Source organism: Piliocolobus tephrosceles, chromosome 12 (genome assembly GCF_002776525.5).
Source record: "Piliocolobus tephrosceles isolate RC106 chromosome 12, ASM277652v3, whole genome shotgun sequence".
Classification (NCBI taxonomy): domain Eukaryota; kingdom Metazoa; phylum Chordata; class Mammalia; order Primates; family Cercopithecidae; genus Piliocolobus; species Piliocolobus tephrosceles.
In genome coordinates this window covers 78640286-78658001 of record NC_045445.1, presented here as the reverse complement: position 1 = coordinate 78658001, position 17716 = coordinate 78640286, and positions in this window count along the sequence as shown.

The following is a 17716-nucleotide window of genomic DNA, read 5'->3' as shown; positions in this document are numbered from 1 at the left end:
GTCAAAAAGTAACCTTTGTGTCTGCTTTCCTTTAAAAATTGGAGCCCATTTTATACAGGGAAGTATTACATCCAGATGCCTTTGTTAATATTCCTATAAGATTAGTCATTCAAGCAACAAAGTGAGCTCCTATTACATCCTGGGCATGGCATAAATTAGAATTTTACCCTTTCTTATAATAACTGGACCAGGATACCTATAAAAAGAAAGTAATTGGGAACCTATATCTGGGTTACTAAACATTGACCCTTTCTTTAGGCTGTAAGTTCTTGAATGTGGTGTGTGGATAATTACAATTCATTTATGTGTGTGTCTATGTGTGCATATATGTATACACTTATATATATACACACATATAAAAGTACATTTGAAATGTAGTTTCTGATGAAAAGGGATTTTACTGCTATGACACGGGTGGAAAAAGACCCTGAACTCAATGAAGCTGTACCTCTTCTTGAAAATCTGAAAGTCCCAGTAAGAAAGACCAATAGGGTTACTAGGAGGATACAGTATAACTTTTCCAGTGGTTTTCTCCTGTTCTTAAGAGAGGTGGGGGCACACTCTATATCTTAAGATAAAAGCCTAGAATTAGCCTTAAATTACCAAAAACTTCTTTATTATGAATAATCTAAATCATTCCTGCTACTGTAATTGAAGCATGTTTACTTTTTTTCTATATTAATATAAGGAGGCTGTGTAAGAGTATGAGAATACAGGACTCAGAATAGGGAGTCCTGGTTTCTCCAAGCTCTGTCATTGATTTATTGATTCACTTACTCACTCATTTAGATAAGCACACCTCATATTGAGTCTCTACATAGTGTTAGTTACCGTGGATGCAGTGAACATTATTATTTAGGAATCAACCTAAATGCCCATTAACAATAGACTTTAGATAAATCATATCTCTTCTTGAGCCTGAAATTTCTCATCTATAACAAAAAGTACGGGTACTTATCTTTAAAAACATTTCTAATCTTTTTAATTTTTTAAAATTTTTGTGGATGCATAATAGGTGTATATATTTATGGGGCACAGAGATATTCTGATACAGACATGCAATGCATAATAGTCACATCAGGGCAAATGGGGTATCCATTCCCTCAAGCATTTGTCCTTTGTGTTATGAACAATCCAATTATACTCTTCGTTGTTTTAAAATTACAATTAAATTATTTTTTTTACTATACTCACCCTGTTGTGCTAGCAAATACTAGGTCTTATTCATTTTTCTAAGTATGTTTTGTACCCACTAACCATTTCCACTTCCACCCCTACCCCCATAATACCCTTTACATCCTATGGTAGCCATCCTTCTACTCTCTATCTCTATGATTCAATCATTTTAATTTTTAGCTCCCACAAATAAGTGAGAACATGTGAAGTTTGTCATTCTGTGTCTGGCCTATTTCATTTAATATAATGACCCCCTGTCCATCTATGTTGTTACAAATGACAGGATCTCATTATTTCTATGGCTCAATAGTACTACGTTATGTACATGTACTACATTTTCTTTACCCAATAATCTGTTGATGGACACTTAGGTTGCTTCCATATCTTGGCTATTGTGAATAGTACTGCAATACCTATTCACAATAGCAGAAACATGGAATCAACCTAAATGCCTATTAACAGTAGAATGGATAAAGAAAATATTGTGCATATACATCATAGAATACTATGTGGTCATAAAAAATAATGAGATCTTGTCTTTTGCAGCAACATGGATGAAGCTGGGGACCATTATCCTAAGTGAACTAATGCAAAAACATAAAACCAAATACCACATGTTCTCACTTATAAGTGGGAGCTAAACAGTGAAAGCACATGGACATAAGGAGGGGAACAACAGCCACGAGGGCCTAATTGAGGGTGGAGAGTGGCAGAAGGGAGAGGATAAAAGACTGCTTATCAGGAACTATGCTTATTACCTGGGTGATGAAAAAATCTCTACACCAAACCCCCATTACATGCACTTTACCTGTATAAAAAACCTGCACATGTACTCCTAAACCTAAAATAAAAGTTGAAAAAAGAAAATAAATTGCAGAGTAATGCTGCTTAAAAAAAAAAAAGTGCTATAACAAACATGGGAGTGTAGACATGTTTTTAATATATTGATTTCCTTTCTTTTGGATATATACCTAGTAGTAGGATTGCTGGATTATATAATACATCTCTTTTTAGTTTTTTGAGGAACTTCCAAACTGTTCTCCGTAGTGGTTGTAATGATTTACATTCCCATTAACAGTATACAAGGGTTCCCTTTTCTCTATATACTCGCTAGCATTTGTTGTTGCATGTCTTCCGGGTAAAAACTACTTTAACTGGGGAGAGATGATGTCTCACTGTATAATTGATTTGCAGTTCTCTGATGATCAATGATGTTGAACACCTTTTCACGTACCTGTTTGCCATTTGTATGTCTTCTTTTGAGAAATGTATATTCGGATCTTTTGCCCTTTTTGAAAAATTGAATCATTAGTTGTTGTTTTTTTTTTCCAGTGGTGTTGATTGAGCTTCTTATATATTCTGGTTATTAATTCCTTGCTAGATGGGTAGTTTGAAATATTTACTCCCATTCTGTCAGTTGTGTCTTCATTTTGTTGATTGTTTCCTTTGCTGTGCAGAAGGTTTTTAACTTCATATGATCCCATTTGTCCATTTTTCCTTTGGTTGTCTTTACTTGTGGGGTATTGCTCAAGAAATATTTGCCAAATCCAAAGTCCTGGAGAGTTTTCCTAATGTTTTCTTTTAGTAGTTTCATAGATTGAGGTCTTAGAGTTAAGTCTTTAATTCATTGTGTGTTTATTTATTTATTTTTTTATTTTAAAGCATCTACAGGGACTTTTTTTTCAGTAGGTTTTTGGGGAAAAGGTGGTGTTTGGTTACATGAGTAAGTTCTTTAGTGGTGATTTTTGAGATTTTGGTGCATCTGTCACCCAAGCAGTGTACACTTTACCCAAAGTGTAGTCTTTTATCCCTCACTCCCTTCCCACCCTTTCTCCTGAGTCTCTGAAGTCCATTGTATCATTCTTATGCCTTTGTGTCCTCATAGCTTAGCTCCCACTTTGTTTTGTTTTGAAACAGAGACTTGCTGTGTTGCCCAGGCTGGAGTGCAGTGGCATGATCTCAGCTCACCACAACCTCTGCCTCTCAGGTTCAAGTGATTCTCCTGCCTCAGCCTCCCGAGTAGCTGAGAATACAGGTGCCCACCACCACGCCCAGCTAATTTTTGTATTTTTAGTAGAGATGGGGTCTTGCCATGTTGGCTAGGCTGATCTTGAACTCCTAACCTCAAGTGATCCACCCGCCTCAGCCTCCCAAAGTACTAAGATTACAGGCATGAGCCGCCACACCCAGCCTTAGTTCCCACTTATAAATGAGAACATATGATGTTTGGTTTTCCATTCCTGAGTTACTTCACTTAGAATAATAGTCTCCAATTCTATACAGGTTGCTGTGAATGCCATCATTTCCTTGTTTGTTTTTATGGCTGAGTAGTATTCCATGGTGTGTGTATATATATATATATATATATATATACACACACACACACACGTATCTATCTATCTATCTATCTATCTATCTATCTATCTATCTATCTATCTATCTATATAGATATATACCACATTTTCTTTATCCACTCGTTGATTGATGGGCATTTGGGCTGGTTCCGTATTTTTGCAATTGCAAATTGTGCTACTATAAACATGCCTGTGCAAGTATTCTTTATGTATAATGACTTCTTTTTCCTCTGGGTAGATACCTAGTAGTGGGATTGCTGGATCGAATGGTAGATCTACTTTTAGTTCTTTAAGGAATCTCCACACTGTTTTCCATAGTGGTTGTACTAGTTTACATTCCCACCAACAGTATAAAATCGTCCCCTTTTCACCACATCCATGCCAACATCTATGATTTTTTGATTTTTTTTTATTATGGGATTCTTACAGGAGTAAGGTAGTATTACCTTGTGGTTTTGATTTGCATTTCCCTGATAATTAGTGATGTTGAGCATTTTTCCATATGCTTGCTGGCCATTTGTCTATCTTCTTTTAAGAATTATCTATGCATGTCCTTAGCCCACTTTTTGATGGGATTGTTTGTCTTTTTCTTGCTAATTTGTTTAAGTTCTTTATAGATTTTGGGTATTAGTCCTTTGTTAGATGTATAGATTGTGAAGATTTTCTTCCACTCTGTGGGTTGCCTGTTAACTCTGCTGATTATTTCTTTTGCTGTGCAGAAGCATTTTAGTTTAATTAATTCTCATATATTTACCTTTGTTTTGGTTGCATTTGCCTTGGGTTCTTAGTCATAAAGTCTTTGCCTAAGCCAATGTCTAGAAGGGTTCTTCAGATGTTATCCTCTATAATTTTTATAATTTCAGGTCTTAGATTTAAGTCTTTGATCCATCTTGAATTGATTTTTGTACAAGGTGAAAGATGAGGATCCAGTTTCACTCTTCCACATGGGGCTTGCCAATTATCCCAGCACCAATTGTTGAATAGGGTGTCCTTTCCCTACTTTGTTTTATTTATTTATATTTATTTATTTATTTATTTTTGTGAGATGGAGTCTCACTCTGTCACCAGGCTGGAGTGCAGTGGTGCAATCTTGGCTCACTGCAACCTCCGCCTCCTGGGTTCAAGTGATTCTCCTGCCTCAGCCTCCTGAGTAGCTGGGACTATAGGCGCACACCACCATGTCTGGCTAATTTTTAAATTTTTTTAAGTGGAGATGAGGTTTCACCATGTTGGCTAGGATGGTCTCAATCTCTTGAACTCGTGATCTGCCTGTCTCAGCCTCCCAAAGTGCTGGGGTTGCAGGCATGAGCCACCATGCCCGGCCTCCCTACTTTGTTTCAGTTTGCTTTGTCGAAGATCAGCTGGCTGTAAGTATTTGACTTTATTTCTGGGTTCTCTATTCTAGTCCTTTGGTCTATGTGCCTTTTTTTTTTTATTATACTTTAAGTTCTAGGGTACATGTGCATAACGTGCAGGTTTGTTACATATGTATACATGTGCCATGTTGGTGTGCTGCACCCATCAACTCGTCAGCACCCATCAATTCATCATTTATATCAGGTATAACTCCCCAATGCAATCCCTCCCCCCTCCCCCCTCCCCATGATAGGCCCCAGTGTGTGATGTTCCCCTTCCCGAGTCCAAGTGAGCTCATTGTTCAGTTCCCACCTATGAGTGAGAACAGGCGGTGTTTGGTTTTCTCTTCTTGTGATAGTTTGCTAAGAATGATGGTTTCCAGCTGCATCCATACCAGTACTATACTGTTTTTGTGACTATGGCCTAATAGTATAGTTTAAAATCAGGTAATGTGATGGCTCCAGATTTGTTCTTTTGGCTTAGTCTTGCTTTGTCTATGCAGCTTTTTTTTGGTTTCATATGAATTTTAGGATTGTTTCTTCTAGTTCTGTGAAGAATGATAGTGGTATTTTGATGGGAATTGCATTGAATGTATAGATTGCTTTTGGCAGTATGGTCATTTTCACAATATTGATTCTACCCATCCATGAGCATAGGATGTGTTTCCATTTGTTTGTCTATGATTTCTTTCAGCAGTTTTCCTTGTAGAGATCTTTTACCTCCTTGGTAAAGTATACTCCTAAGTATTTTATTTTTTTGCAACAATTGTAAAACAGGTTGAGTTCTTGGTTTGATTCTCAGCTTGGTCACTGTTGGTTGATTTGTGTACAATAATTTTGTATCCTGAAACTCTGTTTAATTTACTTATCAGTTCTAGGAGCTTTTTGGATGAGTCACTAGGGTTTTCTAGGTATACAATCATATTATCAGCAAACAGCAACACTTTGACTTCCTCTTTACTGATTTGGATGCCCTTGATTTGTTTCTCTTGTCTGATTGCTCCGGCTAGGACTTCCAGTACTATATTGAATAGAAGTGGTGAAAGTGGGCATACTTGTCTTGTTCCGGTTCTCAGAGGGAATGCTTTCAACATTTCCCAGTTCAGTATTATGTTGGCTGTGGGTTTGTCATAGATGACTTGTATTACACTGAGGTATATCCCTTGTATGTGGATATCATGTTGCTGTCTATCTCATTTCTTAGGTCTAGTAGTAATTGTTTTATAAATTTGGGAGCTTTAATATTAGGTGCATATATGTTTAGAACTGTGATATTTTCCCATTGGACTAATCCTTTTATCATTATATAATGTCCCTCTTTGTCTTTTTAAACTGCTGTTGCTTTAAAGTTTGTTTTGTCTGATATAAGTATAGCTACTCCAGCTCACTTTTGGTGTCTATTTGCATGGAAATCTTTTTGTACTCCTTTACCTTAAGTTTATCTGAGTCCTTATGTGTTAGATGAGTTTCCTGAAGACAGCAGAAACTTCGTGAATTCTTATGCATTCTGCCATTCTGTGTCTTTTAAGTGGAGCATTTAGGTCATTTGCATTCAATGTTAGTATTGAGATGTCAGGTATTATTCTATTCATCATGCTATTTATTGCCTGAATACCTTGGGTTTTTTTTTTCATTGTGTTATTGTTATACAGGTCCTGTGAGATTTGTGCTTTAAGGAGGTTCTATTTTGGTGTATTTCCAAGATTTGTTTTAAGACTTAGAGCTCCTTTTAGCAGTTCTTGTAGTGGTGACTTGGTAGTGGTGAATTGTTTCAGCATTTGTTTGTCTGAAAAAGACTATCTTTCCTTTATTTATGAAGCTGTTTCACTGGATATAAAATTCTTGGCTGATAATGGTTTTGTTTAAGGAGGCTAAAAATAGGACCTCAATCCTTTCTGGCTTGTAGGGTTTCTACTGATAAATCTGCTGTTAATCTGATAGGTTTTCCTTTATAGGTTACCTGATGCTTTTGCCTCACAGCTTTTAAGATACTTTCCTTCATCTTGATGTTAGATAACCTGATGATTATGTGCCTAGGCAATGATCTTCTTGCGACGAATTTCCCAGGTGTTCTTTGAGCTTCTTGTATTTGGACGTCTAGATCTCTAGCATGGCTGGGGAAGTTTTCCTCAATTATTCTCTCAAATAAGTTTTTAAAAATTTTAGATTACTGTTCTTCCTTGGGAACACCAATTATTTTTAGGTTTGGATGCTTAACATAGTCCCAGACTTCTTGGAAGCTTTGTTCAGTTTTAAAAATTCTTCTTTTGTTGCCTTTGATGAATTGGGTTAATTCAAAATTCTTGTCTTCAAGCTCTGAAGTTCTTTCTTCTGTGTGTTTGATTCTGTTGTTGAGAATTTCCAGTGCATTTTGTATTTCTCTAAGTGTGTCCTTGATATCCAGAAGTTGTGATTGTTTTTTATTTATGCTACCTATTTCATTGAAGATTTTTCCTTTCATATCTTGTATCATGTTTTTTATATTTCATTAAGTTGGACTTCACCTTTCTCTGGTCCTCCATGATTAGCTTAATAATCAACTTGGATTCTTTTTCTGGCATTTCAGAGATTTCATCTTGGTTTAGATCCATTACTGGTGAGCTGGTGTAATCTTTTGGGGATGTTAAAGAACCTTGTCTTTTCATATTACCATAATTGTTTTTTCTGGTTCCTTCTCATTTGGGTAAACTGTGTCAGAGGGAAGATCTGGGACTCAAGGGTGCTGTTCAGATTCTTTTGTCCCACAAGGTGCTCCCTTGATATGGTGTTCTCCCCGTTCCCCTAGGGATGGGCCCTCCTAAGAGCTGAATCACAGTGATTGTTTTTGCTCTTCTGAGTATAGCCACAAGCAGAGCTACTGAGCTCCAGGCTGGTACTGGAAAGGGTCTGCAAAGAGTCCTGGAATGTGATTCATCTTTAGGTCTTTCAGCTGTGGATACCAGTACCTGCTCCAGTGGAGGTAGCAGGGGAGTGAAGTGGACTCTGAGAAGGTTCTTGGTTGTATTTCTGTTTAGTGTGCTATTTTTGTGTTGCTTGGCCTCCAGCCAGGAGGTGGCGCTTTCAAGAGCACATCAGCTGTGGTACTATATGGAGGATGTCAACTTGTCCTAGTGTTGCCTGGTTAAGTATTCGGGCTTCTCGGGTGGTGAACAGGACCATAAAACTCCTAAGATATTATGTACTTTGTCTTTGGCAACCAGGGCAGGTAGAGAAAGACCACCAGGTGGGGGCAGGTATAGGCATGTCTGAGCTCAGACTCTCCTTGGGTGGGGCTTGCTATGGCTGCTGTGGAACATGGGGGTGTGGTTCCCAGGCCAATGGAGTTATGTTCCCAGGGGGATTATGGCTACCTCTGCTAAGTCATACAGGTCTTCAGGGAAGCAGGTGAAAGCCAGCAGTCACAGGCCTCACCCTACTCCCATGCAGCACCGAGTCTATTTCCAGGCAGTCGGTGACCAGGGCTGAGAACTTGTCCCAGATCACCAGCCTCTCTGCTGAGAAAGGGAGCTAACTTACAGTTTTTTGGCAACTCAGAGAACCTGCAGCGGCAATCCAGTTCCTCAAAGGGTCTGTGAATTCTCTCAGGTTTCCTTATGAGTTCCTCTGGTAGTTCTTGCAACAAAAGTTTATGATATGAGTCTCCACATGCTGCTGTCTCTGTCCAGGAGCTGCGAGCTAGTCCTGCCTCCTATCTGCCATCTTAATATATCAGCTTTAATTCACTTTGATTTTATTTTTGTATATGATGAGAGATAAGGGTCTAGATTCATTCTGTTTCATATACATATCTAGTTTCCCCAGCACAATTTATTGAAAAGACTGTCCTGTCCCCATTGTATGTCCTTGGCACCTTTGTCAAAAAAGAGTTTACTGTAGATGCATATATTTATTTCTGGATTCTTTATTCTATTCCACAGGTCTATGTATCAGTTTTTATGCCAGTACCATGCTGTATTGGTTACTATAGCTCTGTAGTATAACTTGAAATCAGGTAATATGATTACTCCAGTATTGTTCTTTTTGATTAAGATAGCGTTGGCTAATCTGGGTCTTTTGTGGTTTCATATAAATTTTAGGACTGTTTTTTTTTCCATTGCTGTGAATAATGTCATTGGCATTTTGATAAGGATTGCATTAAACTGGTAGATTGCTTTGGGTAGCATAGACACTTTAACAATATTGATTCTTCCAATCCATAAACATGGAATACCTTTCCATTTTTTGATGTTTTTGTGATGTCATTTCTTCAGTGTTTTATACTTTTCATTACAGAGATCTTTTACTTCTTTGGTTAGGTTAATTTCTGGGTATTTAATTTCATGTGTCACTATTGTAAATGGGATTAATTTTAAAATTTCTTTTTCAGTTGTTCATTGTTGTCATATAGAAATGCTACTGATTTTTGTATGTTGAATTTGTATCCTGAAACTTCAGTGAATTTGTTTATCAGCTACAATAGTTTTCTTGTGGAGTCTTATGTTTTTCCAAACATAAGATTATACCATCAGCAAACCAGGATAATTTGACTTCGTTCTTCCTAATTTGAATGCCCTTTGTATCTTTCTCTTGCCTGATTGTTCTAGCTAGGACTTCCAGTACTAAGCTGAATAACAGTGATGACAGCGGGCATCCTTTTAAGGTTCCAGATCTTAGAGAAAAGACTTTCAGTTTTTCTCCATTTACTATGATACTAGCTATGGGTCTGTCCTATATATAGCTATTATTATGTTAAGATATGTTTCTCCTATCCCCAGATTTTTGTGGATTTTATTACGAAGCACAATGTTGAACTCTATCAAATGCTGTTTCAGCATCAATTAAAATGATCATACGGTTTTTATCCTTCATTTTGTTGATGAGATGTATCACATTGGTTGATTTCCATATGTTGAACCATCCATACATCCCTATGATAAATCCTACTTGATCATGATGATAATCTTTTTAATGTATTGTTGAATTTGCTTTGCTGTTACTTTGTTTAAGAGTTTTGCATCTATATTCATCAGTTATGCTATCCTATAGTTTTTTTGTTTGTTTGTTTTTGGTGTGTCTTTGTCTCATTTTGGCATAAGGGTAATACTACTCTTGTAGAATGAGTTTGAAAGTATTTCCTCCTATATTTTGGGGGAATAGTTGGAGTAGGATTGGTATTAGTTCTTCTTTAAATGTTTGGTAGAATTCACGACATGGAGCAAAATGTTAGAAGAGAAATCTCCACTGATTGACCCCCAACAAGGACACCAAGTTAACAAATATCTACACAGAAGAAAACACTTTCAGAAGAACAAAAAATTAGGTAAGCACTCATAGTACCTGGATTTAACTTCACATCACTGTAAGAGACACTGAAGAGATTTAAATAAACAGTACAGAATCACCAATGCCATCCCTTTGCCACCCCCAGCAGCAGCTTGGTGCAGAGAGCTTCTGTGGGCACTGGGGAAGGGAGAACACAGCACTTGTGAGACATTGAACTCAGTGCTGTCCTGTTAGAGCAGAAAAGTAACACTGGACCAAACTCAGCTGACACCTGCTGATGGAGGGAACATTTAAACCAGCCAGAGAAGAAGGGTCAATTTCAGTGGTCTGAACTTGAGTGCTTGAAAACCTTACCACCAAGGGCCACAGCACTCTGTGTCTCCAAGTAAACTTGAAATATGGTCTAGGTCATAAGGACTGCAACTTCTAGGTGAGTCCTAGTACTGAACTAGGACAGTGAACTTGGGTGGGCGGGGGGGGGGGGGTTGTTGGAACGCAACATACTGAGACATCAGCTGGGGCAGCCAAGGGAGTGCTAGCATCACTCCTCCCTCAACCCCAGGCCACAACAGACCTTTTCTTCCACTTGAGAGAAGGAGATGGAAGAGTAGGGAGGATTTTGTCTTGCATGTAGGATACCAGCTCAGTCACAGCAGGATGTGGAACTGGTCAGTCATGAGGCCCTAGTTTTGGGTCATAAATCCTGGATGACATTTCTAGACAACCATATGCCAGAAAGGAACACACTGCCTTGAAGAAAAGGACCCAGTCCTGGCAACATTCATCACCTGCTAACTGAAGAGCCCTTGGGCCCTAAATAATGAACAGTGATAGCCAGGTACCACATCTAGGGACTTGGGTGAGCATCTGAGACTTGCTGGCTTCAGGTGAGACTTAGTACATTACCAGCTGTGGTGGCTATGGGGAAAAATCCCTTCTCCTTCAAAAAAGCAGAAAGCAAAGTAAAGGGGAGTTTGTCTTGCACCATAGGTACCAGCATGGCCCCAGGGGTATGAAACACCAAGTAGGTTCTTGGGGTCCCCAAATCTAGGACTTGACACTTAGATGGCGTTTTTAGTCCTGACCTGGGCCAGAGAGGAAATCTTGCTGCCCTGAAGGGTGAGTCACAGGTCAGGTAGCATTCATGACAAGCTGACTTAAAAGACTTTGGGGCCGCAGGGTGAAAGAAGCTCGTAGCTGAACTTTGTAATGATTTCTACTGAGCATGAACTTTCCTGAGCAGAATCTGGGGAGGGGGCAAATGACAAATGCAGATACAAGCACAGAACTACAGCTAAAAGTGCAGGCAGGTGGGGAGGCAAGGCCTGAGAACTCTGCTTGCTTTCTCAGCCAGGAGGCTTCTGGCCTGGGGCAAGATCTCAGCCCTGCTCACTAGCTGCCTGGATATCAACTCAGTGCAGTTGGGGAGGCACAGCTGGTGTGAGACTGGCTTTGCTGGTTGTGTGGGAGCTGGGTGAGGCATGTCATGGCTGGCTTTTCCCCACTTCCCTGGCGATGTGCACGACACAGCACAGGCAGCCATAATCCCCCCGGGAACATAACTCCATTGGCCTCACAACCATCCCCCCATCCTCCATAGTGTCCACAGTAAGCCCTGCCTGAGCTTGGACCCGCCCAACCCTGTACCCACCTGACGGTTTTTCTCTATCTGCCCTGGTACCTGAAGACAAAAGACATAATCTCTTGGGAGCTCTATGGCCGCATCCATCACCTAAGAAACCCGAGTAGTCATCTTGGCCAATGTAGGGCAAGATTATATTCCCCTTGTACTACTGCAGCTGGCACTCTCTTGAAAGCGTCACCTCCTGGCTGGAGGCCAACAAACTTATGCCATTACAGCAACTCATAACAGAACAACCCTGCTTCAAAGAAGGAGAAAACAGAAGCTAATTCAACGGCCTGCAACACCCTGGCTAACCAGAGGTCCTGAGTCTGTCCACATGACAACTTCACTCCTAGCATAATGAGCATTTGAGAAAACCAGGACACTAAACAAAACTACAACCAAGGACTTCCACAGAGTCCACTTCACTCCCTTGTCACCTCCAAGCAGGTGCTAGTATCCACAACTGGGAGACCTAAAGATGGGATCACATCACAGGACTCTTTGCAGACATTCTCCAGCACCAGCCTGAAGCCTGGCAGTCCTGCTGAGTGGCTAGACCAAGAAAGGCAATAACAATCACTGCCATCCAGCTCTCAGGAAACATTATCTCTTGAGGAAGAGGGAGAGCACCACATCAAGGGATCACCGTGTGGGACAAAAGAATCTGAACAGCAGCCCTTGAGTTCCAGATCTTTCCACTGAAACAGTCTATTCAAATGAGAAGGAACCAGAAAAGTAATTCTGGTAATATGACAAAACAAGATTCTATAGCACCCCCAAAAGATCACACTAGCTCTCTGGCAATGGATTCAAACCAAGAAGAAATAACTGAATTGCCAGAAAAAGAATTCAGAGGGTTATTAAGCTACTCAAGAGGGCACCATAGAAAGGTAAAAATCAACTTAAAGAAATTTTAAAAAATACAGAATATGGGTGACAAAGCCTCCAGAGAAATAGATATCATAAAGAAAAGACATTTACAACTAGTGGAAATTAAAGACACACTTAAATAAATGCAAAATACACTGGAAAGTTTCAACAACAGAATGAAACAAATACAAGGAAGAACAGAGCTAAAAGACAAGGCTTCAAATTAACCCACTACAACAAAGGCAAAGAAAAAAGAATAAAAAAAGAACAAAGCCTCCAAAAAATTTGAGATTATGTCAAGTGACCAGGCATTTGTGTTTCTGAGGAAGAAGAGAAATTTAAAAGTTTCAAAAACTTATTTTAGGGAATAATCAAGGAAAACTTCTCTGGTCTTGCTAGAGATCTAGACATCCAAATACAAGAAACTCAAACAGAGAGAAAGACTCTATATGTTTAGAAGAGAGTAAGGAAAGAGAACCAGAGTTTCTGCCTGGTAATTCAGAGTATTCTCCTGGATGTTGTCAAAGACCATCAAGGCAATACCTCTAAGAGTCTGCAAGAAGCACAGTGTGAGGGTGCCCCCTAAAGCAGATACAGCTTATATCAAAACACCCAAGTCCTTGCAAATATCTGGAAAGCCTTCCCAAGAAAGACGACTACAAATAAGCCCAGATAGTGAAGACTAGAATACATACCTAACCCTTCAATTCCCAGACACTGAAGAACGTCTACTAGCATTAACACCACCCAGGAAAACATGAGCTCACAACATGAACTAAATAAGGCATCAGGGACCAATCCTGGAGCAACAGAGATATGTGGCCTTTTAGACAGAGATTCAAATTAGCTATGTTGAGGATACTCAAAGAAATTTGTGGTAACACAGAGAAGTCATTCAGAGTTTTATCAAATAAATTTAACAAAGATATTGACATAATAGAAATCAAGAAGAGATTCTGGAGCTGAAAAATGCAATTGACATACTGAAGAATGTGTCAGCATCTTTAATAGCAGAATTGATGAAGCAGAAGAAGGAAAGAGTGAGCTTAAAGACACGCTATTTGAAAATACACAGAAGGACACAAAAGAAAAATGAATAAAAAACAATGAAGCCTGTCTACGGAATCTAGAAAATAGCCTTGAAGGGGGCAAATCTAAAAGTTATTGGGCTTAAAAAAGACGTAGAGGAAGTAAGAGGGGTAGAAAGTTAATTCAAAGAGATAATGACAGAGAATGTCCCAAACCTAAAGAACAATATCAATATCCATGTGTAAGAAAGTTATAGAACATCAAGAAGATTCATCCCAAATAAGACTACCTATAAACATTTAATAATCAGACTCCCAAAGGTCAAGAATAAAGAAAGGATCCTAAAAGCAGCAAAAGAAGATAAACAAAAAAACATACAATAAAGCTCCAATTCTTCTGGTAGCAGAACTTTCAGTGGAAATCTTATAGGCCAGAAGAGAGGGGCATGACATACTTAAAGTGCTGAAGGAAAAAAAACACACACACACAAAACGTTTACCCTAGAATAGTGTATCAGGTGAAAATATTCTTTAAATGCGAAGGAGAAATAAAAACTTTCCCAAAGAAAAGCTGAGGAATTTTATTAATATCAGAACTATCCTGCAAAAAATGCTAAAGGGAGTACTTCAATCAGAAAGAAAAGGACATTAATGAGAAATAGTCACCTGAATGAAAAAAACTCACTGGTCATAGTATGTACACAGAAAAACACAGAATATTAGATTACTAACTGTGGTGTGTAAAATATTATTATCCTAAGTAGAAAGGCTAAAAATATACCTATAAAAATAATAACTGCAAGAAATTTTCCAGACATAGTCAATGTAATAATACATAAATGGAAACCATAAAAAGTTAAAAAGCAGGGGAATGGAGTTAAGGCATAGAGTTTCCATTAGTTTTTTAAATGCAGATAGTGTTAACTTGGTATCGGCTTAAAATAATGGGTTATAAAATAGCATTTGCAAGCCTCATGGTGGCCTTAAGCCAAAAAACATATAATGGGTACACAAAAAATATAAAGCAAGAAACGAAATTATATCACCAAAGAAAACCACTGTCACTGGAGGAAGACAGAAAGAAAAGAAAGAAGGAAAGGAGGCTAAAAGACAACCAGAAAACAAATAATAAAATGTCAGGAGCGAGTCCTTACTTATCAATAACATTGACTGTAAATGGACTAAACTCTCCAATCAAAAGTCATAGACTGGCTGAAGAAATAAAAAAGCAAGATCCATCGATCTATTACCTACAAGAAACACACTTCACCCAGAAAAACACACATAGACTGAAAATAGAGATAGAAAAAGATATTCCATACCAATGGAAGCCAAAAAAAAAAAAAGCAGGAGTTACTATATTTATATCAGAAAAAATAGATGTCAAGACAAAAACTATCAGAAGAGACAAATAAGGTCACTATATAATGATAAAGGGGTCAATTCAGCAAGAAGATATAGCAATTATAAATATATATGCACCCAACACTGGAGCACTCAGATATATAAATCAAATATTAGAGCTAAAGAGATAAATATGCACTCATAAAATAATAGCTGGAGACTTCAACACCCTACTTTGTTTTAAATTATTATTATACTTTAAGTTCTAGGTTACATGTGTGCAACGTGCAGGTTCGTTACGTACGTATACATGTGCCATGTTGGTTTGCTGCACCCTTTAACTCATCATTTAGATTAGGTGTTTCTCCTAATGGTATCCCTCCCCAATCCTCCCACCCCATGACAGGCCCCGGTGTGTGATGTTCCGCGCCCTGTGTCCAAGTGTTCTCATTGTTCAATTCCCACCTATGAGTGAGAGCATGCGGTGTTTGGTTTTCTGTTCTTGCGATAGTTTGCTCAGAATGATGGTTTCCACCTTCATCCATGTTACTACAAAGGATGTGAACTCATCCTCTTTTATGACCGCATAGTATTCCATGGTGTATATGTGCCACATTTTCTTAATCCGGTCTGTCATTGGTGGACATTTGTGTTGATTCCAAGTCTTTGCTATTGTGAATAGTGCCGCAATAAACATACATGTGCATGTGCCTTTATAGTAGCATGATTTAGAATCCTTTGGGTATATACCCAGTAATGGGATGGCTGGGTCAAATGGTATTTCTAGTTCTAGATCCTTGAGGAATTGCCCCACTGTCTTCCACAATGGTTGAACTGGTTTACACTCCCAGCAACAGTGTAAAAGCATTATTATTTCTCCATATCCTCTCCAGCACCTGCTGTTTCCTGACTTTTTAATGATTGCCATTGTAACTGGTGTGAGATGGTATCTCATTGTGGTTTTGATTTGCATTTCTCTGATGACCAGTGATGACGAGCATTTTTTCATGTGTTTGTTGGCTGCATAAATGTCTTCTTTTGAAAGGTGTCTGTTCATATCCTTTGCCCACTTTTTGATGGAGTTGTTTGATTTTTTCTTGTAAATTCATTTAAGTTGTTTGTAGATTCTGGATATCAGCCCTTTCTCAGATGGGTAGATTGCAAAAATTTTCTCCCATTCTGTAGGTTGCCTGTTCACTCTGATGGTAGTTTCTTTTGCTGTGCAGAAGCTCTTTAGTTTAATTAGATCCCATTTGTCTATTTTGACTTTTGTTGCCATTGCTTTTGGTGTTTTAGTCATGAAGTCCTTGCCCATGCCGATGTCCTGAATGGTATTGCCTAGGTTTTCTTCCAGGGATTTTAATGGTTTTCAGTCTAACATTTAAGTCCTTAATCCATCTTCAATTAATTTTTGTATAAGATGTAAGGAAGGGATCCAGTTTCAGCTTTCTACATATGGCTAGCCAGTTTTCCCAGCACCATTTATTAATTAGGGAATCCTTTCCCCATTTCTTGTTTTTGTCAGGTTTGTCAAAGATCAGATGGTCATAGATGTGTGGTGTTATTTCTGAGGCCTCTGTTCTGTTCCTTTGGTCTATATCTCTGTTTTGGTACCAGTACCATGCTGTTTTGATTACTGTACCTTGTAGTACAGTTTGAAGTCAGGTAGCATTATTCCTCCAGCTTTGCTCTTTTTGCTTAGGATTGTCTTGGCAATGCGGGCTCTTTTTTGGTTCCATATGAACTTTAAAGTAGTTTTTTCCAATTCTGTGAAGAAAGTCGTTGGTAGCTTGATGGGGATGGCATTGAATCTACAAATTACCTTGGGCAATATGACCATTTTCACATTATTGATTCTTCCTATCCATGAGCATGGAATGCTCTTCCATTTGTTTGTGTCCTCTTTTATTTTGTTGAGAAGTGGTTTAAAGTTCTCCTTGAAGGGTACCTTCACATCACTTGTAAGTTTTATTCCTAGGTATTTTATTCTCTTAGTAGCAATTGTGAATGGGAGTTCACTCATGATTTGGCTCTCTGTTTGTCTGTTATTGGTGTATAAGAATCCTTGTGATTTTTGCACATTGATTTTGTATCCTGAGACTTTGCTGAAGTTGCTTATCAGTTTAAGGAGATTTTGGGCTGAGATGATGGGGTTTTCTAAATATACAATCATGTCATCTGCAAACAGGGACAATTTGACTTCCTCTTTTCCTAATTGAATACGCTTTATTTCTTTCTTCTGCCTGATTGTCCTGGCCAGAACTTCCAACACTATGTTGAATAGGAGTGGTGAGAGAGGGCATCCCTGTCTTGTGCCAGTTTTCAAAGGGAATGCTTCCAGTTTTTGCCCATTCAGTATTGTTACCAGGGGTCCTTGCTCCCAGAGCTCCCAAGATTGTGGCAGGCCACTTCCAAGATGGCGGTGGGCTGCTTCCAAGATGGTGGCAAGCCTCGTGTTCTCTGACCTTGCATTCTTCGCCTCACGGATTCCAAGGAATGGAATCTTGGGCCATGCGGTGAGTGTTATAGCTCTATTAGAAGCCGTGGGTCATGGAAGAGAACCGTTGAACCCAGTGACTAGTGTTCAGCTCGATTAGGATGAACCCAGGCACTTAGCCAGGTAGGAACAATGGCAAGCCTTTAGCCTGTTCAGGAGTGGCAATGGGCATCTCGCTGGATCAGGAGTGGCAGGTCTGCAAT